The 23,148-nt window shown below is 37.3% G+C and overlaps 1 non-coding gene across 1 annotated transcript; it reads left to right on the top strand.

Moving 5' to 3' along the window:
- The first annotated feature begins 1,598 nt into the window (after positions 1 to 1,598).
- On the top strand, positions 1,599 to 1,706 carry LOC148581893 (small nucleolar RNA R71). The gene has a single exon (XR_015895931.1). It is a non-coding gene; the product is annotated as a small nucleolar RNA R71 (small nucleolar RNA).
- The last annotated feature ends 21,442 nt before the right edge of the window (positions 1,707 to 23,148 follow it).

Raw genomic sequence — 23,148 nt, 5'->3', positions numbered from 1 at the left:
TGTGGCCTCCCAACACCAAACTTAGAGTTTGACTGTGGGGGCTCTGGTTGACTCTGCTTGGAGAGAAGCTTTTCATGCTTCCTCTCCATGGTTGCAGAGGGAGATCCTTGAGTTTTGAATACAAGGGAGTTTTTATTCCATTGAAGGAATATTTCACCTCTGTCAACATCAATCACAGCTCTTGCTGTGGCCAGGAAAGGTCTTCCTAGGATGATGGATTCATCCTCTTCCTTTCCAGTATCCAGGACTATGAAATCAGTAGGTATGTAAAGGCCCTCAACCTTTACTAATACATCTTCTACTTGTCCATAAGCCTGTTTTCTTGAGCTGTCTGCCATCTCCAGTGAGATTTTAGCAGCTTGCACCCCATAGATTCCCAGTTTCTCTATTACAGAGAGGGGCATGAGGTTTATCCCTGAACCAAGGTCACACAGAGCCTTAAAGATCATGGTGCCTATGGTACAAGGGATTATGAACTTTCCAGGATCCTGTCTCTTCTGAGGCAATGTCAGTTGATCCAGATCACTTAGTTCATTGATGAACAAGGGAAGTTCAACTTCCCAAGCATCAATGCCAAATAATTTGGCATTCAGCTTCATGATTGCACCAAGAAACTTGGCAGTTTGCTCTTCAGTAACATCCTCATTCTCTTTAGAAGAGGAATACTCATTAGAGCTCATGAAGGGCATAAGGAGATTCAATGGAATCTCTATGGTCTCTAGATGAGCCTCAGAGTCCTTTGGTTCCTCAGAGGGAAGCTCCTTATTGACCACTGGACGTCTCAGGAGGTCTTCCTCCTTGGGATTCACGTCATCTCCTCTCCTCACAGGTTCGGCCATGGCGCTTATGTCAATGGCCTTGCACTCTCCTTTTGGATTCTCTTCTGTATTGCTTGGGAGAGTACTAGGAGGGATTTCAGTGATCCTTTTACTCAACTGGCCCACTTGTGCTTCCAGATTTCTAATGGAAGACCTTGTTTCATTCATGAAACTTACAGTGGCCTTAGATAGATCAGAGACTAGATTTGCTAAATTAGAAGCATTTTGTTCAGAGTTCTCTGTCTGTTGCTGAGTTGATGATGGAAAAGGCTTGCTATTGCTAAACCTGTTTCTTCCACCATTATTAAAGCCTTGTTGAGGCTTTTGATCCTTCCATGAGAAATTTGGATGATTTTTCCATGTTGAGTTATAGGTGTTTCCATAAGGTTCACCTAAGTAATTTACCTCTGCTATTGCAGGGTTCTCAGGATCATAAGCTTCTTCTTCAGAAGATGCTTCTTGAGTACTGTTGGATGCAGCTTGCATTCCATGCAGACTCTGGGAGATCATATTGACTTGCTGAGTCAATATTTTATTCTGAGCCAATATGGCATTCAGAGTATCAACTTCAAGAACTCCCTTCTTCATAGGCGTCCCATTATTCACAGGATTCCTTTCAGAAGTGTACATGAACTGGTTATTAGCAACCATGTCAATGAGTTCTTGAGCTTCTGCAGGTGTTTTCTTTAGGTGAATGGATCCACCTGCAGAGGTATCCAATGACATCTTAGATAACTCAGACAGACCATCATAGAATATATCCAGGATGGTCCATTCTGAAAGCATGTCAGAAGGACACTTTTTGGTCAACTGTTTGTATCTTTCCCAAGCTTCATAGAGGGATTCACCTTCTTTCTGTCTGAAGGTTTGAACATCAGCTCTAAGCTTGCTCAGCTTTTGAGGAGGAAAGTACTTGGCTAAGAAAGCTGTGACCAGCTTATCCCAAGAGTTCAGGCTGTCTTTAGGTTGAGAATCCAACCATAATCTAGCTCTGTCTCTTACAGCAAAAGGGAAAAGCATGAGCCTGTAGACTTCAGGATCTATTCCATTAGTCTTAACAGTATCACATATCTGCAAGAATTCAGTTAAGAACTGAAAAGGATCTTCAGATGGAAGTCCATGAAACTTGCAGTTCTGCTGCATCAGAGAAACTAATTGAGGTTTCAGCTCAAAATTGTTTGCTCCAATGGCAGGAATGGAGATGCTTCTTCCATGTAAATTGGAATTAGGTGCAGTAAAGTCACCAAGCATCCTCCTTGCATTGTTGTTGGGTTCGGCTGCCATCTCCTTTACTTGTTCGAAATTTTCAATCAAGTTGTCTCTGGATTGTTGTAATTTAGCTTCTCTTAATTTTCTCTTCAGAGTCCTTTCAGGTTCTGGATCAGCTTCAACAAGAATGCTTTTTTCTCTGTCCCTGCTCATAAGAAAGAGAAGAGAACAAGAAAAGAAGAGGAATCCTCTATGTCACAGTAAAGAGGTTCCTTATTGTTAGTAGAAGAAAAGAAGAAGAAATTCGAACACAGATAGAGTAGGGTGTTCGAATTTGGTGATGATGTGAGGAAGTAATGTTAGTTAATGAATGAATAAATAGAATAGGATGAGAGAGAGGGGGGAAATTTTCGAAAATTATTTTTGAAAAGGAGTTAGTGATTTTTGAAAATTGGTTTTTGGAAATTGTTAGTATTTATTATTTTTTTTTTCGAAAATTTTTGAAATCACAAATAGAAAATAAAAATAATTAGTTAATTTAAAAAAAAATTTTTGAAAAAGAGGGAGATATTTTCGAAAATTGAGAGAGAGAGAGTTAGTTAGGTGGTTTTGAAAAAGATAAGAAACAACCAAAAAGTTAGTTAATTAGTTGAAACAAATTTTGAAAAGATAAGAAGTTAGGAAGTTAGAAAAGATATGTTGAAAAGATATTTTTGAAAAAGATAAGATAAGAAGATATTTTTGAAAGTAGTTTTGAAAAAGTTAAGAAACAAACAAAAAGTTAGTTAGTTAGTTGAAACAAATTTTGAAAAGATAGGAAGTTAGGAAGTTAGAGAAGATATTTTGAAAAGATATTTTTGAAAAAGGTAAGATAAGAAGATATTTTTGAAAAGATATGATAGAAATTAGTTTTGAAAAAGATTTGATTTTTAAAATCACAATTAATGACTTGATTCACAAGAAATCACAAGATATGATTCTAGAACTCAAAGTTTGAATCTTTCTTAACAAGCAAGTAACAAACTTGAAATTTTTGAATCAAAACATTAATTGATTATGTTATTTTCGAAAATTAGTGATAAAAATAAGAAAAAGATTTTTTTGAAAAATATTTTTGAAATTTTCGAAAATAACTAAGAATTTTGAAAAAGATAAGATTTTCAAATTGAAATTTTGATTTGACTCATGAGAAACAACTTGATTTTAAAAATTTTTGAAAAAGTCAACTCAAATTTTCGAATTTGATGAGAGAAAAAGGGAAAGATATTTTTTTGATTTTTTGAATTTTTATGAAAACATGAAAAATATGCAATGCATGAAATTTTTAGATCAAAACAATGAATGCATGCAAGAATGCTATGAATGTCAAGATGAATACCAAGAACACTTTGAATGTCATGATGAACATCAAGAACATATTTTTGAAAAATTTTTAATGCAAAGAAAACATGCAAGACACCAAACTTAGAATTCTTTAATGCCTAGACACTAAGAATTCAAGAATGCATATGATAAACATGAAAAGACACAAAACAAAAATTCATCAAGATCAAACAAGAAGACTTACCAAGAACAACTTTGAAGATCATGAAGAACACTATGAATGCATGAATTTTCGAAAAAGGCAATATGCATATGCAAGTGACACCAAACTTATGATATGACTCAAGACTCAAACAAGAAACAAAAAATATTTTTGATTTTTATGATTTTCTAATTTTTTTGGATTTTTATTTTATATTTTTCGAAAATTAAAAGAAAAAAAAGAAAAATAAGGATTCAAAATTTTTAATATGAATTCCAGGAATCTTATGCTCTAAAGCTCCAATCAAAGGGTCAGGCATGGCTTAATAGCCAGCCAAGCTTTAGTATGTAACTCAGACATGACACGCCTGACATTCCTTACATTCAACAGCCAATTGGCTAAGAAAGATAAAGAAATTCTTTTCTTGAGTATAAGAATTGAGACATGGCTTTACAGCCGGCCAGGCTTCAACATGCTTCATGAAACACTAGAATTCATTCTTAAAAATTCTGAAGCCATAGAATAATTTATTTTTGAAAACATTTTTATTTTTTTCGAAAACAGATGAGAAAATTTTGAAATATTTTTGAAAAATTTTTGAAAAGAAAACAAAAAGAAAATTACCTAATCTGAGCAACAAGATGAACCGTCAGTTGTCCAAACTCAAACAATCCCCGGCAACGGCGCCAAAAACTTGGTGCACGAAATTGTGATGTCCATTAATGTAGTACTCTTTGTTATTGTATGGAATCATTATTATGGCTCTTTACTATGTGTGGACACAACTCCGATACAACTAACCAGCAAGTGCACTGGGTCGTCCAAGTAATACCTTACGTGAGTAAGGGTCGAATCCCACGGAGATTGTTGGTATGAAGCAAGCTATGGTCACCTTGTAAATCTCAGTCAGGCGGATATAAAATAATCATGGAGTTTTCGAATAATAAATAATAGAATAGGGATAGAGATACTTATGTAAATCATTGGTAGAAATTTCAGATAAGCGAATGGAGATGCTTTTCGTTCCTCTGAACCTTTGCTTTCCTGCTATCTTCATCCAATCAGTCTCATTCCTTTCCATGGCTGGCTTTATGTGATACATCACCACTGTCAATGGCTACTTTCGGTCATCTCACGGGAAAATGATCCAATGCCCTGTCACGGCACGGCTAATCGTCTGGAGGCATCACCCTTGCCAATGGCTTCATCTTATCCTCTCAGTGAATCATATGCTCACGCACCCTGTCACGGTACGGCTATTCATCTGTCGGTTCTCGATCATGCTGGAATAGGATTTACTATCCTTTTGCGTCTGTCACTAACGCCCTGCAATCGCGAGTTAGGAGCTCGTCACAGTCATTCATTCATTGAATCCTACTCGGAATACCACAGACAAGGTTTAGACCTTCCGGATTCTCTTGAATGCCGCCATCATTCTAGCTTACGCCACGGAGATTCTGATTAAAGAATCTAAGAGACACTCATTCAATCGGATATAGAACGGAGGTGGTTGTCAGGCACACGTTCGTGGGTTGAGGAAGGTGATGAATATCACAGATCATCACCTTCATCACAGTTAAGCGCGAATGAACATCTTAGAAGAGAAATAAGAAGAATTGAATAGAAAACAGTAGTACTTTGCATTAATCTTTGAGGAACAGCAGAGCTCCACACCTTAATCTATGGAGTGTAGAAACTCTACCGTATGAAAATACATAAGTGAAGGTCCAGGCATGGCCGAGATGGCCAGCCCCCTAAACGAGATCAATAGTCTCCTAAGATGAATAATGGAATAAAACTGAGACCAAAGATGCCTAATACAATAGTAAAAGGTCCTATTTATAATAAACTAGTTACTAGGGTTTACATGAGTAAGTATTTGATGTATAAATCCACTTCCGGGGCCCACTTGGTGTGTGTTTGGGCTGAGCTTAAGTGTTACACGTGCAGAGGCCATTTGTGGAGTTGAACGCCAGTTTCTGTGCCAGTTTGGGCGTTCAACTCTGGTTTTGGATCCTTTTCTGGCGCTGGACGCCAGATTTGGGCAGAAGGCTGGCGTTGAACACCAGTTTACGTCGTCAATTATTGGCCAAAGTATGGACTATTATATATTGCTGAAAAGCCCTGGATGTCTACTTTCCAACGCAATTGGAAGCGCGCCATTTCGAGTTCTGTAGCTCCAGAAAATCCACTTTGAGTGCAGGGAGGTCAGAATCCAACAGCATCAACAGTCCTTTTTCAACCTCTGAATCTGATTTTTGCTCAAGTCCTTCAATTTCAGCCAGAAAATACCTGAAATCACAGAAAAACACACAAACTCATAGTAAAGTCCAGAAATGTGAATTTAACACAAAATCTATTAAAAACATCCCTAAAAGTAACTAGATCCTACTAAAAACATACTAAAAACAATGTCAAAAAGCGTATAAATTATCCGCTCATCAATGTTCCACCATTAGTTGTCCCATGTTGGAACTTAATTCTCCTAGGGAGGTGTTGATTTGCTCCCAATAGTTTTGTGGAGGAAAATGCATATGAGGCATCTCCGGGATCTCATGGTGATGAGCTTCCTACGCCTCTTGAGCTCCATGAATGGGCTCTCTTGCTTACTCCATCTTTTTCTTAGTGATGGGCTTCTCTTCCTCAATGTGAATGTCTCCTTCTATGGAAGCTCCAGCTGAGTAACATAGATGGCAGATAAGATGAGGAAAAGCTAGCCTTGCCCCAGGAGAGGGCTTTTCGGCTATTTTGTAGAGTTCAAGGGAGATGACTTCATGAACCTCTACTTCTTCTCCAATCATGATGCTTTGGATCATGATGGCCCGATCCACAGTAACTTTAGATCGGTTGCTAGTGGGGATGATGGAGCGTTGGATGAACTCCAACCATCCTCTAGCCACAGGCTTGAGGTCTAATCTTCTTAGTTGAACCGGCTTGCCTTTGGAGTCAATCTTCCATTGAGCTCCTTCCACACATATGTCCATGAGGACTTGGTCCAACCTTTGATTAAAGTTGACCCTTCTAGTGTAGGGGCGTTCATCTCCTTGCATCATAGGCAAGTTAAACGCCAACCTCACATTTTTCGGACTAAAATCCAAGTATTTCCCCCGAACCATTGTAACATAGTTCTTTGGATCCGGGTTCTTACTTTGATCATGGTTCTTGGTGATCCATGAATTGGCATAGAACTCTTGAACCATTAGGATGCCGACTTGTTGGATGGGATTTGTTAGAACTTCCCAACCTCTTCTTTGAATTTCATGTCGGATCTCCGGATACTCATTTCTTTTGAGTTTGAAAGGGACCTCGGGGATCACCTTCTTCTTGGCCACAACATCATAGAAGTGGTCTTGATGAGCTTTGGAGATGAATCTTTCCATCTCCCATGACTCGGAGGTGGAAGTTTTTGTCTTCCCTTTCCCTTTTCTAGAGGATTCTCCAGTCTTAGGTGCCATCAATGGTAATGGAAAAACAAAAAGCTTATGCTTTTACCACACCAAACTTAGAATATTGCTCGCCCTCGAGTAAGAAAATAAAGAATTAGATGAAGAAGACGAAGAAAAGATGGAGAAGAGGGGGGAGGTGTGTTTCGGCCAAGAAGAGAAGAGAGGGTTGTGTTGTGTGAAAATGAGGAAGAATGGAGGGCTATATATAGGGAAGGGAGGGGGTTTAAGTTTCGGCCATATGGGTGGGTTTGGGTGGGAAATTGATTTGAATTTTGAAGGTATGTGGAGTTTATTGGGTAGGTTTATGGGAAAGAGTGGGTGGATGTGAGTGGTGAAGGGTTAATAGGGAAGAGAGATGGAGGTGATAGGTGAAGGGTTTTGGGGAAGAGTGTTTATTGGGAATAGAGGATGATTGAGAAGAGAGAAGAGAGTGAGTGGAGGTAGGTGGGGATCCTGTGGGGTCCACAGATCCTGAGGTGTTCAAGGATTTACAACCTTGCACCAAATTAGGCATGTAAAATGCCCTTGCACACAACTCTGGGCGTTCAGCGCCAGGTTGGTGCCCATTTTGGGCGTTCAACGCCCATTTGTTGCCCATTTCTGGCGTTGAACGCCAGAACCATGCTTGTTCTGGGCGTTCAGTGCCAGCTCCTCTCCAGGGTGCAATTCTGGCGTTCAGCGCCCAGATGATGCCCATTTTGGGCGTTCAGCGCCCAGATACTACCCATTTTGGGCGTTCAGCGCCAGAACCATGCTCTGTTCTGGCGTTGAACGCCAGGCAGGTGCTTCCTCCAGGGTGTGATTTTTCTTCTGCTGTTTTTGATTCTGTTTTTAAATTTTTCGTTTATTTTGTGACTCCACATGATCATGAACCTAAGAAAACATGAAAAACAAAAATAAAATTAGAAAAATAAACATTGGGTTGCCTCCCAACAAGCGCTTCTTTAATGTCAATAGCTTGACAGTGGGCTCTCATGGAGCCTCACAGATGTGCAGAGCTTTGTTGAGACCTCCCAACACCAAACTTAGAGTTTGGATGTGGGGGTTTGACTCCAAACTTAGAGTTTGGTTGTGGCCTCCCAACACCAAACTTAGAGTTTGACTGTGGGGGCTTTGATTGACTCTGCTTTGAGAGAAGCTTTTTCTGCTTCCTCTCCATGGATGCAGAGAGAGATCCTTGAGTTGTAAACACAAGGTTGTCCTTATTTAATTGAAGGATCAATTCTCCTCTGTCCACATCAATCACAGCTCTTGTTGTGGCTAGGAAAGGTCTTCCTAGGATGATGGATTCATCCTCTTCCTTTCCAGTATCCAGGACTATGAAATCAGCAGGGATGTAAAGGCCTTCAACCTTTACTAACACGTCCTCTACTTATCCATAAGCCTGTTTTCTTGAATTGTCTGCCATCTCTAATGAGATTTTAGCAGCTTGCACCCCATAGATTCCCAATTTCTCTATTACAGAGAGGGGCATGAGGTTTATTCCTGAACCAAGGTCACACAGAGCCTTAAAGATCATGGTGCCTATGGTACAAGGTATTATGAACTTTTCAGGATCCTGTCTCTTCTGAGGCAATGTCAGTTGATCCAGATTACTTAGTTCATTGGTGAACAAGGGAGGTTCATCTTCCCAAGTTTCAATACCAAATAATTTGGCATTTAGCTTCATAATTGCACCAAGGAACTTGGCAGCTTGCTCTTCAGTAACATCCTCATTCTCTTCAGAAGAGGAATACTCATCAGAGCTCATGAATGGCATAAGGAGGTTCAATGGAATCTCTATGGTCTCTAGATGAGTCTCAGATTCCTTAGGTTCCTCAGAGGGAAGCTCCTTATTGATCACTGGATGTCCCAGGAGGTCTTCCTCCTTGGGATTCACGTCCTTCTCCTCTCTTGTGGGTTCGGCCATGGTAATTAATTCAATGGCCTTGCACTCTCCTTTTGGATTCTCTTCTGTATTGCTTGGGAGAGTACTAGGAGGGATTTCAGTGATCCTTTTACTCAGCTGGCCCACTTGTGCTTCTAAATTTCTAATGGAAGACCTTGTTTCATTCATGAAACTCACAGTGGCCTTAGATAGATCAGAGACTAAATTTGCTAAGCTAGATGGATTCTGCTCAGAATTCTCTGTCTGTTGCTGAGTGGATGATGGAAAAGGCTTGCTATTGCTAAACCTGTTTCTTCCACCATTATTAAAGCCTTGTTGAGGCTTTTGATCCTTCCATGAGAGATTTGGGTGATTTCTCCATGATGGATTGTAGGTGTTTCCATATGGTTCACCCATGTATTTTAACTCTGCTATTGCAGGGTTCTCAGGATCATAAGCTTCTTCCTCAGAAGATGCCTCTTGAGTACTGTTGGATGCAGCTTGCATTCCATTCAGACTCTGAGAAATCATATTGACTTGCTGAGTCAATATTTTATTCTGAGCCAATATGGCATTCAGAGTATCAATTTCAAGAACTTCCTTCTTCATAGGCGTCCCATTACTCACAGGATTCCTCTCAGAAGTGTACATAAACTGGTTATTAGCAACCATGTCAATGAGTTCTTGAGCTTCTGCAGGCGTTTTCTTTAGGTGAATGGATCCACCTGCAGAAGTATCCAATGACATCTTTGATAGCTCAGATAAACCATCATAGAATATATCCAGGATGGTCCATTCTGAAAGCATGTCAGAAGGACACTTTTTGGTCAGCTGCTTGTATCTTTCCCAAACTTCATAGAGGGATTCACCTTCTTTCTGTCTGAAGGTTTGAACATTAGCTCTAAGCTTGCTCAGCTTTTGAGGAGGAAAGAACTTGGCTAAGAAAGCCGTGACCAGCTTATCCCAAGAGTTCAGGCTGTCTTTGGGTTGAGAGTCCAACCATATTTTAGCTCTGTCTCTTACAGCAAAAGGGAAAAGCATGAGCCTGTAGACTTCAGGATCTACTCCATTAGTCTTAACAGTATCACATATCTGCAAGAATTCAGTTAAGAACTGAAAAGAATCTTCAGATGGAAGTCCATGAAACTTGCAGTTCTGCTGCATCAGAGAAACTAGCTGAGGTTTCAGCTCAAAATTGTTTGCTCCAATGGTAGGAATGGAGATGCTTCTTCCATGTAAATTGGAATTAGGTGCAGTAAAGTCACCAAGCATTCTCCTTGCATTATTGTTGTTAGGTTCGGCTGCCATCTCCTTTACTTGTTCGAAATTTTCAATAAGGTTGTCTCTGGATTGTTGTAATTTAGCTTCTCTTAGTTTTCTCTTCAGAGTCCTTTTAGGTTCTGGATTAGCTTCAACAAGAATGCTTTTTTCTTTGTCCCTGCTCATAAGAAAGAGAAGAGAAAAAGAAAAGAAGAGGAATCCTCTATGTCACAATAAAGAGGTTCCTTATTGTTAGTAGAAGAAGAAAAGGAATAGGGGTGAAGAAGAATGAAGAATCCAAACACAAAGGTGATGATAGGAGCAGAGATGTGAGATGAAGAGAAGTATTAGTAGATGAATAAATAAATAGAAGGGGATGTGAGGAGGAGAGAATTTTCGAAAATAATTTTTGAAAAAGAGTTAGTGATTTTCGAAAATAGTTTTTGAAAAAGGTTAGTAGTTTTTCGAAAATTCAAATAAAAAATAAAATAATTAGTCTAATTAAAAAGAAATTTTGAAAAAGAGGGAAGATTTTTTCGAAAATTAGAGAGAGAGAGTTATTTAGGTAGTTTTGAAAAAGGTAAGAAACAAACAAAAAGTTAGTTAGTTAGTTGAAACAAATTTTGAAAAGATAAGAAGTTAGGAAGTTAGAAAAGATATTTTGCAATCACTTTTTTTGAAAAAGGTAAGATAAGAAGATATTTTTGAAAAGGTATGATAGAAATTAGTTTTTGAAAAAGATTTGATTTTTAAAATCTCAATTAATGACTTGATTCACAAGAAATCACAAGATATGATTCTAGAACTTAAAGTTTGAATCTTTCTTAACAAGTAAGTAACAAACTTGAAATTTTTGAATCAAAACATTAATTGATGATGTTATTTTCGAAAATATGATGTAAAATTAAGAAAAAGATTTTTGAAAATTATTTTTGAAATTTTCGAAAATAACTAAAAAAAATTGAAAAAAGATTTGATTTTTGAAAAAGATTTTGAAAAAGATAAGATTTTTTTTTTTAAATTGAAAATTTGATTTGACTCATAAAAACAACTAGATTTTAAAAATTTTTGAAAAAGTCAAATCTAATTTTCGAAATTTTAAGAGAGAAAAAGGGAAAGATATTTTTTTTTATTTTTGAATTTTTTTGATGAGAGAGAAAAACAAGAAAATGATGCAATGCATGAAAGTTATGGATCAAAACAATGAATGCATGCAAGAATGCTATGAATGTCAAGATGAACACCAAGAACACTTTGAATGTCATGATGAACATCAAGAACATATTTTTGAAAAATTTTTAATGCAAAGAAAACATGCAAGACACCAAACCTAGAATTCTTTAATGCCTAGACACTAAGAATTCAAGAATGCATATGATAAACATGAAAAGACACAAAACAAAAATTCATCAAGATCAAACAAGAAGACTTACCAAGAACAACTTTGAAGATCATGAAGAACACTATGAATGCATGAATTTTCGAAAAAGGCAATATGCATATGCAAGTGACACCAAACTTATGATATGACTCAAGACTCAAACAAGAAACAAAAAATATTTTTGATTTTTATGATTTTCTAATTTTTTTGGATTTTTATTTTATATTTTTCGAAAATTAAAAGAAAAAAAAGAAAAATAAGGATTCAAAATTTTTAATATGAATTCCAGGAATCTTATGCTCTAAAGCTCCAATCAAAGGGTCAGGCATGGCTTAATAGCCAGCCAAGCTTTAGTATGTAACTCAGACATGACACGCCTGACATTCCTTACATTCAACAGCCAATTAGCTAAGAAAGATAAAGAAATTCTTTTCTTGAGTATAAGAATTGAGACATGGCTTTACAGCCGGCCAGGCTTCAACATGCTTCATGAAACACTAGAATTCATTCTTAAAAATTCTGAAGCCATAGAATAATTTATTTTTGAAAACATTTTTATTTTTTTCGAAAACAGATGAGAAAATTTTGAACATATTTTTTTCTGAAGATCATGATGAACATCAAGAACACATTTTTTGAAAAATTTTTAATGCAAAGAAAACATGCAAGACACCAAACTTAGAATTCTTTAATGCTTAGACATAAAGAATTCAGGAATGCATATGAAAAACAAGAAAAGACACAAAACATGCAAATGCAAAGATCAAACAAGAAGACTTACCAAGAACAACTTGAAGATCATGAAGAACACTATGAATGCATGAATTTTTTCGAAAAATGCAAGATGAACATGCAATTGACACCAAACTTATAACATGACTCAAGACTCAAACAAGAAACACAAAAAATATTTTTGATTTTTATGATTTTCTAATTTTTTTTGTATTTTTTTTCGAAAATTATTTGAAAAACAAAAATAAGGATTCCAAAATTTTTAATATGAATTCCAGGAATCTAGCATTCTTAGTCTAAAGCTCCAATCTGAGGGTTAGGCATGGCTTAATAGCCAGCCAAGCTTTAGCATATAACATTAGAGAATATACTGCTCATTACTTATCAAAGTAACTTGCCTCTATGCTGATGGTTTGGAAGCCTTAGTCCAAAAGAATTTAGACATGGCTTTATAGCTAGTCAGGCTTCAACATGCTTCATGAAACACTAGAATTCATTCTTAAAAATTTTGAAGAAAAATATATTTTTGAAAACATTTTTTTTCTTTTTTTTTTTCGAAAACAAAGGAGAAATTTTTGAAAGATTTTTGAAAACTTTTTGAAAAGAAAACAAAAAGAAAGTTACCTAATCTGAGCAACAAGATGAACCGTCAGTTGTCCAAACTCAAACAATCCCCGGCAACGGCGCCAAAAACTTGGTGTTGTTGCCGGATCAAACTTGGCACTGATGTTATCGGACCAAAAGCTTACCGAAAACTCGAACAATCCCCGGCAACGGCGCCAAAAACTTGGTATGCGAAATTGTTACTCAGGTTGTGAATTATTGTTCGAAATTGATTTCCTGGCGATGGCACCAAAAACGGATGCACAGAACCATGGTCTAAACATATCTTCACAACTTCGCATAACTAACCAGCAAGTGCACTAGGTCGTCCAAGTAATAAACCTTACGTGAGTAAGGGTCGATCCCACGGAGATTATTGGTATGAAGCAAGCTATGGTCACCTTGTAAATCTCAGTCAGGCGGATATAAAATAGTTATGGAGTTTTCGAAATTAATACTAAAATAAGGATAGAAATACTTATGTAAATCATTGGTGAGAATTTCAGATAAGCGTATGGAGATGCATTCATTCCTCTGAACCTCTGCTTTCCTGCTGTCTTCATCCAATCCGTCTTACTCCTTTCTATGGCTGGCTTTATGTAAGGATGTCACCGGTGCCAATGGCTACTTTCAATCCTCTCAGAAAAATGGTCCAAATGCTCTGTCACAGCACGGCTAATCGTCTGGAGGCATCACCCTTGTCGTTGGTTGCATCCTATTCCTCTCTGTGAAAATGGTCCGATGCGCTGTCACTGCATGGCTAATCATCTTGGAGGTTCTCGATCATACTGGAATAGAATTTACTATCCTTTTGCGTCTGTCACTACGCCCAGCACTCGCGAGTTTGGAGTTCGTCACAGTCATTCAATCCCAGAGTCCTACTCGGAATACCACGGACAAGGTTTAGACTTTCCGGACTCTCATGAATGCCACCATCAATCTAGCTTATACCACGAAGATTCTGATTAAGAGATCTAAGAGATACTCATTCAATCTAATGTAGAACGGAAGTGGTTGTCAGGCACGCGTTCATAGGGAATGATGATGATTGTCACGTTCATCACATTCAGGTTGAAGTGCGAATGAATATCTTAGAAGCGAAATAAGATGAATTGAATAGAAAACAGTAGTACTTTACATTAATATTTGAGGAACAGCAGAGCTCTACACCTTAATCTATGGAGTGCAGAAACTCTACCGTTGAAAATACATAAGTAATGAAGGTCCAGGCATGGCCGAATGGCCAGCCCCCAAACGTGATCAATAGATCAAAAGATAATCCAAAGATGATTCCAAAGATAGTAAAAGGTCCTATTTATAATAAACTAGCTACTAGGGTTTACAGAAGTAAGTAATTGATGCATAAATCCACTTCCGGGGCCCACTTGGTGTGTGCTTGGGCTGAGCTTGAAGTCTACACGTGGAGAGGTCATTCTTGGAGTTGAACGCCAGCTTTTGTGCCAGTTTGGGCGTTGAACTTCACTTTGCAACTTGTTTCTGGCGCTGGACGCCAGAATTGGGCAGAGAGCTGGCATTGAATGCCAGTTTGCGTCGTCTAAAATTGGACAAAGTATGGACTATTATATATTTCTGGAAAGCCCTAGATGTCTACTTTCCAACGCAATTGGAAGCGCGCCATTTTGAGTTCTGTAGCTCCAGAAAATCCATTTTGAGTGCAGGGAGGTCAGAATCCAACAGCATCAGCAGTCCTTCTTCAACCTCTGAATCTGATTTTTGCTCAAGTCCCTCAATTTCAGCCAGAAAATACCTGAAATCACAGAAAAACACACAAACTCATAGTAAAGTCCAGAAATGTGAATTTAACATAAAAAACTAATGAAAACATCCCTAAAGGTAACTAGATCCTACCAAAAACATACTAAAAACAATGCCAAAAAGCGTATAAATTATCCGCTCATCAGTCTTCAACACTAGAAAAATTGGTAAGGATAAAGGAAATATTTATGCCTTGGAGGAAAAGAGAAGTGTTGTTATTAGAAAAATTAGACCTAGAAGATTGGAGAGTACCAATTGTGAAATATTTAGAAAACGCAAGTCTTAGTGTCAATAGAAAACTTAAATATAGGATTCAAAGTTATGTTCTAATGAATAATGAGTTGTTTAAAAAATCTGTTGATGAAAATCTCTTGACATGTGTAGGAGAAAAAGAAGCGTATTTGGCTCTTGCCAAAGTGCACGAGGGATTCTGTGGTGCCCATCAGTCAGGGAAAAACTGAAATGGGTGATAAATAGGAGAAGATTGTATTCGCCAACTATTCAAAGAGATTGTATAAATTATGCTAGGTCCTGTGAGAATGCCAAAAACATGGAAGCCTTCAATATATTTCAGCATCAGAATTGCATGTTATAATTAAGTCATGACCGTTTAGAGGTTGGGCTTTAGATCTGATAAGGTAGATTCACACCGTCTTCTAAAGGTCATAAGTTCATTTTGGTTGGTGTTGATTATTTTTCTAAATGGGTAGAGGCTATCCTTTTAAGGGAGGTGACTCAATGAAATAATTGATTTCATTGAGGAGCATATTGTGCATAGGTTTGGAATTCCTCAGTCTATTACCACTGATCAAGGAACCATGTTCATTGGAAAAAAGGTCATGGAATATGCCAAGTCTAGGGATATAAAAATGCTTTCTTCTACACAATATTACGTCCAAGCCAATGGACAAGTGGAGGCAGTGAATAAAATTTTGATTGCATTAATTAAAAAACACATTGGAAGGCAGCCAAGAAATTGGCACCAAACTCTCGGTCAAGTTTTTTTGGGCTTACCGAAATTCTCCAAGAGGTTCTACTGGAACCACCCCGTATAAGTTAGTTTACGGTCATGATGCAGTGTTGCCAATTGATATTAATTTACAAAGTATAAGGGTGGCTAGACAAGATGAGATACCAGTAGTAGATTATTGGAATTCTTTGTATGATGAGCTCAATGAACTAGATGATGAAAGGTTGAGAGCTTTAGAGCGGGTGATTCGAAAAAAAGAGATTATGTCAAAATCATACAACCATCGTGTTAAAGCAAAGACATTTGCAGTTGGAGATTTAGTATGGAAAACAATTTTGCCTATAGAAAAAAATAAAAAACTTATGGTAAGTGGTCTCCAGCTTGGGAAGGACCTTATGTGGTTGATAAGATTTATTCTGGAAATGCCTATAAGATTATTGAAGTCAGATCAGAAAGAAGAATTTCTTCAATAAATGGCAAGTATTTAAAAATATATAGGTCAGGCATTCATGAGATAAACATTCCACATGTTTAAGGATACAAAAATGTCCAGTTAAAGTGTCAAGGATTAAAATAAAGAGCTAACTAATATTTGCAATTTAGTTTCTAAAAGCTAACATATCCATGTGATTTTTATGAATTACAAGTTCTATTGATAGTGTAAAGCATTAAGATTATGAGGCAGATATGTGTCCAAGGCATTAATTTAAATAAGAGTCAATACCATGGTTGCGAGAACCGGACCGGTCATCGAACCGGTCAAGTGACTGGTTTAATGGTTCAATGGTTCAACTGTGGTTAAACCGTAGTTGAACCGGTTTAATTAAATATAGAGCGAAATTATAAAAAATTGAATACATAATTTTAAAAAAGTTATATTCAATAACTTTAAACTAATAAGATTCAAAATTTAACAATTTCACAAAATGAACAATACATAATTTATCATTATAAGTGTTCAAACAAAAAATACACGTATATTGTGCCTTATTATTTTGATCATATTTCACAGTGAAATATTCCCAAGCCGGGTCAGATTTTCCTCGAGAGGAAGCTGTCTGAGATTCTTGTCCAGCATTATGTTGTTGTTGTTGATCATTTTGTGACTGTTCCATCTAAATTCAGAATGCCAGCAATCCAGAATCCAGACCAATATATCAATTCATAGTTCATAGTTCATACAATTTATAATTTTATATGCATTCAATAGAGCAGAATCGACAAAATAAAAAAACTAAACAGAGCAGACTTGAAAAGATTAAAAAAAATAAAAATTGAAGAACAGAGCAGAACATAATTTTCAATTTCAACATGCATCAATTTTATTCTCAAATTCAACATACAAATATACAACAAATTCATTCCACATTTGATTAATCATATAAAAAATAGAAGAACAGAAGCCAGAAAAAAAAATTGAAACAATATACACTGAACAGATGCCAAAAACCCAGATCTTACCTCAAGAGAAGAACGAAGAAAAGCCAGAAAATAACACAGCACGAACAGAAGCCACAAACCCAGAAACCAAAAAGCCAGAAACAGAAAAACCCAGAAACGGAGAAACCCAAAAGCCAGAAACGGAGAAACCCAGAAGCCAAAAACGAAGAAACCCAGAAATCCAGGTGCGCGACGGTGCGCGAGCGTTGGCGACGGTGCGCGAACGTCGGCGACGGTGCGCGAACGTGGCCGAACGTCGGGGTGTTCTTCACGGCGTCCTAAGATCCGTTGTATGCAGAACCTGCTTCAATTTTGGAGAGTGGAGAATAGATTGGGAGTGGAGCTGATGGTTGGGAGTGGCAGTGGAGGTTTCTTCACTCTTCAGTCTTCAGAGTTCAGTCTTCACTTCTTCCTTCTTCGAATATTTTGGAGAATAGAGATTAGGGATTTTGGATCTTCAGTTTTGGGAGTGGCAGCCTGCAAGTCACGCGTTCTTCAACTTTTTTTTAAAAAAAAAAAACAAACGACGCCATTTTGCTAGCAGCGGGAAAAACCGGCACCTATAAAAACCGGGCCGGTTCGCTCGGTTCGCCGGTTAACCACCGATTCGACCGGTTTTTTTTCCGGTTTTTGCAGGACAGTTTTAGAGGTGGACCGGACCGGTTAGGTGACCGGTTTTCGGTTAACCGGATTGAACCGACCGGTCCGGTCCGGTTTTCAAAACATTGGTCAATACAGAAAATAACTTATCATTTTATGAGTGCAGTATAGTACATGCTAACATATAGAACTAAAAGTTTTAGTGAATAAACTTGTGTAAAGCTAGAAGCATGTCAACAAATACACATTTGATTTACTTTGACAGCACTTGAGGCGAATGCACACGAGATGGCATGCACCAGTGCAATTTGGTATAGACAGATATGGAGGTCATCTTAAATGAAATACAAAAGAGGTTATTGTGATATTAATAATTGGTTTAGTGTGAAGTAATGTAATAACTTCCCAAAGATAGCAAGTGTCAACTAGTCTACAAAATAAAGATAAGGTGCATACAAAAGTAAATAATAAAAAAAAACTCTAAAAGTTCAAAAAGTGAAGATTGCAGGGACATATTAAAATGACAGAAGTTTACATAAGAAATACAAGACTAAGCTTCAAAGATCTCTTTCAAATGAGTAACTTCAGTTTGGAGAGCGGTTTGGAAGTTCCTGGCTTCTTTTGCAGCTTCATGAGAGGAAAGCATCTTTTCTTCAAGGGATTGTAAGAATGCATTGCTACTATCAAGCATGTTGCTTGCTTTGGCAAATTGACCCTCATTCTTTATCAAAGCAGCATCCAGCCTATTTTTTATTTCTCTCTTGACAGTCAGCTATTTTTTCAAGTCTCGAATCTCCTCAGATAACTCATGAGCCTGATTTTTAACTTTTGCAATATGGACAGCCAGAGTAGTTTTAGCAATCTCAAAAGATGAGGTGTCTTGTTTCAACTTAGAAAAAGCTTCAGTTGATTGTTGATATGATGAGATAGCTACTTGAGAGTCCGAAAATTTGACATAAAGGTCCTCATAAATCTTTCGCAAGCGAGCTAATAAAGGATCAATAGTCTCAGGATGTGGTGTACTTGAAAAGGTCTGAAAAATATCAGAAAGCTGAGCCTTAAAGTCTGGATCGGTGGCAAGTGTCAAAACAGGTTTGGATAGAATGGCACCAAGTTGTTGGGCCAATGGAAGCAGGATGGATTTATCAACAGTCTTGGTTATGGGAGGTGTAGTATGGAGCTACTCTATTGGAAGGTGACTTTGAATGGTAGAGAAAGATTCACCTATGGCCTTCTGTGTATCCATACTACATGCATATGCTTCATTCAAACTTTCCAAGTCAAACAACAAATCATTCACCACATTAGGGGTCTAAGCGTGAATGAAAGTGATTGGTATTTGTTTTTCTGACCGTTCAGTCTGGGGGATTTCAGAATTTTGAAACTAAACAAAAATGCAAAAGAAGGTGTCAACATAAAAAAAAGGGAGATATAAGGAAGAGATACTAATAATCAAGCTAAATGACATGTCATACCTTAGTAGCTTTAGGGTTAGGTGTAGGCTTATCAGATGTGGCAGCCATCAGATTTTCAGTGCTAGGCATAATCAATGAAGTGGTAAGAGCTGCGGTAACCTAAAGCAAGAAGTAAAATGAGGGCGAAGATAATTAATGAGATTAAAAAAAATCAGCATGAGAGACATCATCATCATTTAAGTTCTACAAGATAATGCTATTTTTAATATGGAGGATGCATGTGAGAATATATAAAAATTACCTGAGAAGCAAGTTGACCACTGAGACTAAGGGCATCAACATCATTATCTTTCGAAGAGGATTTACTCACTGCTTTATCACTAGACAAGTTATTCTCATTTTCCTCTTCATTTTTCTGAGAGACTACCGGTCCGTCAAGGTTGCCATCGGATGTATTTGATGTTTCATCCTTATCATCACTATTTGAAGATGTTGACATTGCAATTGGTTTAAGCCTTCTCTTTACCCGGCGGCTTGAGTAATTAAAATTGAGTTTTTTTTCCTACAAGCCTACCAGAAGTCTTTCTCAAAGGAGGATTGGTAGCAAGTGAGGTGGTTTTTTCCTCTGTAATAATATATATATAATAATAAAATAATTAAAACAGGTGCCATTCTTAGAAGGCATTATGCATGAAGGAAATAACATTAATAACAACGGCACAGAAAAAACCATAATTTTTTGAATTCAAATGGGCAAATAATTTAGTGGTAATTACCTTTTTTATGATTGATGCTCTCCTCACTTGTTGCATTACAAGAGCAGTGGTCATCCTTTGACAACAGGTATTAAAAGTGACTTTCATGGAAGAGTATAGGTTTTCCACCAAGAGAAGAATGAGTATGTGGTTAACAGACAAGGTTTAAAAGCGAATAGGTGAAATTTATATCTCCGCAAAGCATTGTCCTTTTGAAAGTTCAACAGATCATCTGGTGAAGTAGGTTTGATATGCAAAGATTGAGACTCTTGAAGATAGTAAGGGGACAGAATGGCTTGAGCTAACCCAAACTGTCTAGAAATGGCATTTGGCATGTAGACCACTGTTCTTAGGTCATATTCACCTGGGAATCCAACAAAAAGTAGTTAGGGAGTCAAGAATTGTGACCAAATAGTGATACTTTCCTTTTGTGAATTCTTAGCTGGGGCCTGGGGTAAGAAATCGCGTCAACCATTTCGGACCAGTTTGACAATTAGCAAAAGGAGTTAAATTGATGTTGTGGTCTTTCTCTGGAAAGTAATTGAAAGCAAAGAAGAAGTATTTTATTTTATCATGTGAGGCCATCAACTTGTCGAGAAAAACTAAGTTGAGCAGATGGTGTCCTGCAATCACAGAATCTGTAGGACCTTTTTGGGTCAAATGCGGTTGTAGCTCAAACTCAAAAATGGCAGACAGCTGATGACTGCACATCATGTTTTGTTTTTCTATGCTTTTTCATATAAAAAATTAGTTTATAATGCCAATTATTGAGTATTTGTTGTGCTTAAGTTGTATATTGCTTTGATCTATTGATTTGATGAATTTTGTAGAAAATGGTGGAAAAAGAAGCAAAAAACACAAATTAAGCTCAAAAGAAGAAAAGAAGAATTTTTTGATACACTTTGAAGCTTGAGCATGTTTTTGGAACCTTAGGCCACGCTTTTAAAAGCGTGGCCCATGATTAAATCAAGGAAGCTTAGTGCTCCATTTTTCTCAAAGAGCGCTCTGTGTGTCCAGGCTACGCTCTTCAGCTAAGAGCGCTCCGTTCGTTACCAAGAGCGCCTGCGATAGAAGAGGAAAAAATCAGTTGGCGACATGTACGCGTAAGTGACGTGTACGCGTGAAAATATATTTTTGAAGAATGATGCGTACGCGTGGAAGACGCGTACGCGTGGGCGACGTGTACGCATGGAAGAGCGCTCTTGGCGCGAATGCTACGCTCTCCTGGAGAGTGCTGAAGATCACGCATAAGTGTGGAAGTGCCTAAATGCAAAATTACACGCACGCGTGGGTGACGCGTACGCATAGGTGACGCGTACGCGTCACAAGTGCCTAAATGCAAAATGACACGCATGCGTGGGTGATGCGTGCGCGTGGGTGCAAGAGCACTCCGCTCTCCTCAAAAGTGCTACGTTCTCTTGGGAGCATAATTCTAGTTCGATTAATTTCATTCCAAGCCCATTTAAACTACAAGCAAGCAAGCCCACTCATATCACTCAATGAAGGCCACAAGAATCATCTAGAATAGTTAATTTTCATTTTATTGTAATTTATTTTCAATTTTATTTCAATTTGTAATTTAGGAAAGCCTATATAAAGGGCTTAGTTTCATAGAATTAGAGAGCAATTTTGGATTCTGAAGGGAGGTGGAGAGAGTGAAGACCAATTTGAAATTCTGTGAATTGGCGCTCCAAGGGGAGTAGGTTATCGGACCCCTCCCCTCATACACTCTTCTCTCTTTTCTCTTCTTTCTTCCTTAGGAGTAGTTTAGCTTTTAGTTGTACTTCTCAGTTATGAATCTTAAATTTTCAATTTCTATTTTGAATTCTTACTCTTTATTTTCATGCACTTTAATTTCATGCAATTTAATTTTTTGTTTGAGAGCAATGACCACTTAATTCCCTCTGCATTTGGGAAAGAAGCTCTATTTCAATTTTGATTGAATTGATGTTTATTTCTTCTTCTCTTCTTCACTCTATCCTCATACTTGGATATCTATTAGAATCCTTGCAAGAGAGTTTTGTTCTTCAAAGATTATTGGATCTATTAGAATCCTATTGTGAGCCTCTAGGGAGGGATCATAGGTTTCAGTTTAAGCTCTCTTGGCATAATAAAATTTATTCTTGATTTAGAGTTGGTACGTGACATATAACTACTCTAATATTGGGGTCTTTAGATTTATGTAGTATGAGATTAGAAATCATGTTTGTTTTTCCTAAGAAAGAGCTTTTGTGCTTCAAAGATTCAATCACCATCGAGAGAGGGATTGAGTCTATTAGAATTTCATGTCAGCCTTGAGAGAGGGATCATGAAATTCAGTTTGAAACTCTTGTCTCATAGTTCTCTTGATCAATACACTCTCAGTTGGTATGTGAGATGTAACCTCTTTGAGTTGAGGTCTTGAGGGTTGTGTGGCTTTTAGATTAGAAATTGAGCTTCACCTCTTCTCATGAGCAATTAGATCAAGAGATTGGCAATTGATTATGTGAAGAGAAATTAAATCACCAAGAGATTGGGGTTTAATTACTCATAATCCGCCATGATCTATCTTACATGATTGAGAAGGAGTGAGACCCATTGATTCAAGAGAAATCAACATCTCCAATCCCTTATGTTTGCCATCTTTACCTTCTATCATTTACTTTCCAGTATTTTACTTTCTTGCAATTTACTTTCTAGCAATTTATTTCCTTGTACTTTTACTTTCCAGTACTTTATTTTTCTGCACTTTCTTCTATGTTCTTTACTTTCTTGCAATGTTACTTTCTAGTACTTTATATTCATGTCATTTACTTTCCTTGCACTTTATTTCTTTCTTTAAATTTCTAGTCATTTACATTTCTTGTTTGCTTATTGCTCCAATATGAACCGTCTAACTAGGATGATCAACTAACTTTTGATTGCTTAATCCTTTAATCCTCGTGGGATCGACCTCACTCTAAGTGAGTTTTATTACTTGATGCGACCTGGTATACTTGCCGGTAGTAAATACGAAAGAAAATTATTTTTTACGTATCAAGTTTTTGGCACCGTTGCTGGGGATTAATTGTGATTAACAATCTACCGGTGTTGATTACCTAGATTAGACATTTTTTTGTTTTGGCTTGTTCATTTCATTGTTTTTGGTCTTTATTTTCTATACTCTTTGACTGTCTGTGTTAATGCCTCACCAAGAAGCCTCTGTTCGTGACAGCTTTGGCTCTTAGTGATTGTGCTATTAATACAACAGTTTATTTTACTTAGCTTTCTTTCAAATAAAATTGGCATATGATTACATTCAAAGTTTGGTGTTTCCTTGCAACAATCTATTTTTAATCTTTCTGGACACCTGCATCAATTCCAAGAGAAGGT

Source organism: Arachis ipaensis, chromosome B10 (genome assembly GCF_059453495.1).
Source record: "Arachis ipaensis isolate K30076 ecotype BB chromosome B10, ASM5945349v1, whole genome shotgun sequence".
In the NCBI taxonomy this organism is placed as follows: Eukaryota; Viridiplantae; Streptophyta; class Magnoliopsida; order Fabales; family Fabaceae; genus Arachis; species Arachis ipaensis.
This window is presented reverse-complemented; position numbering and strand designations above follow the sequence as displayed.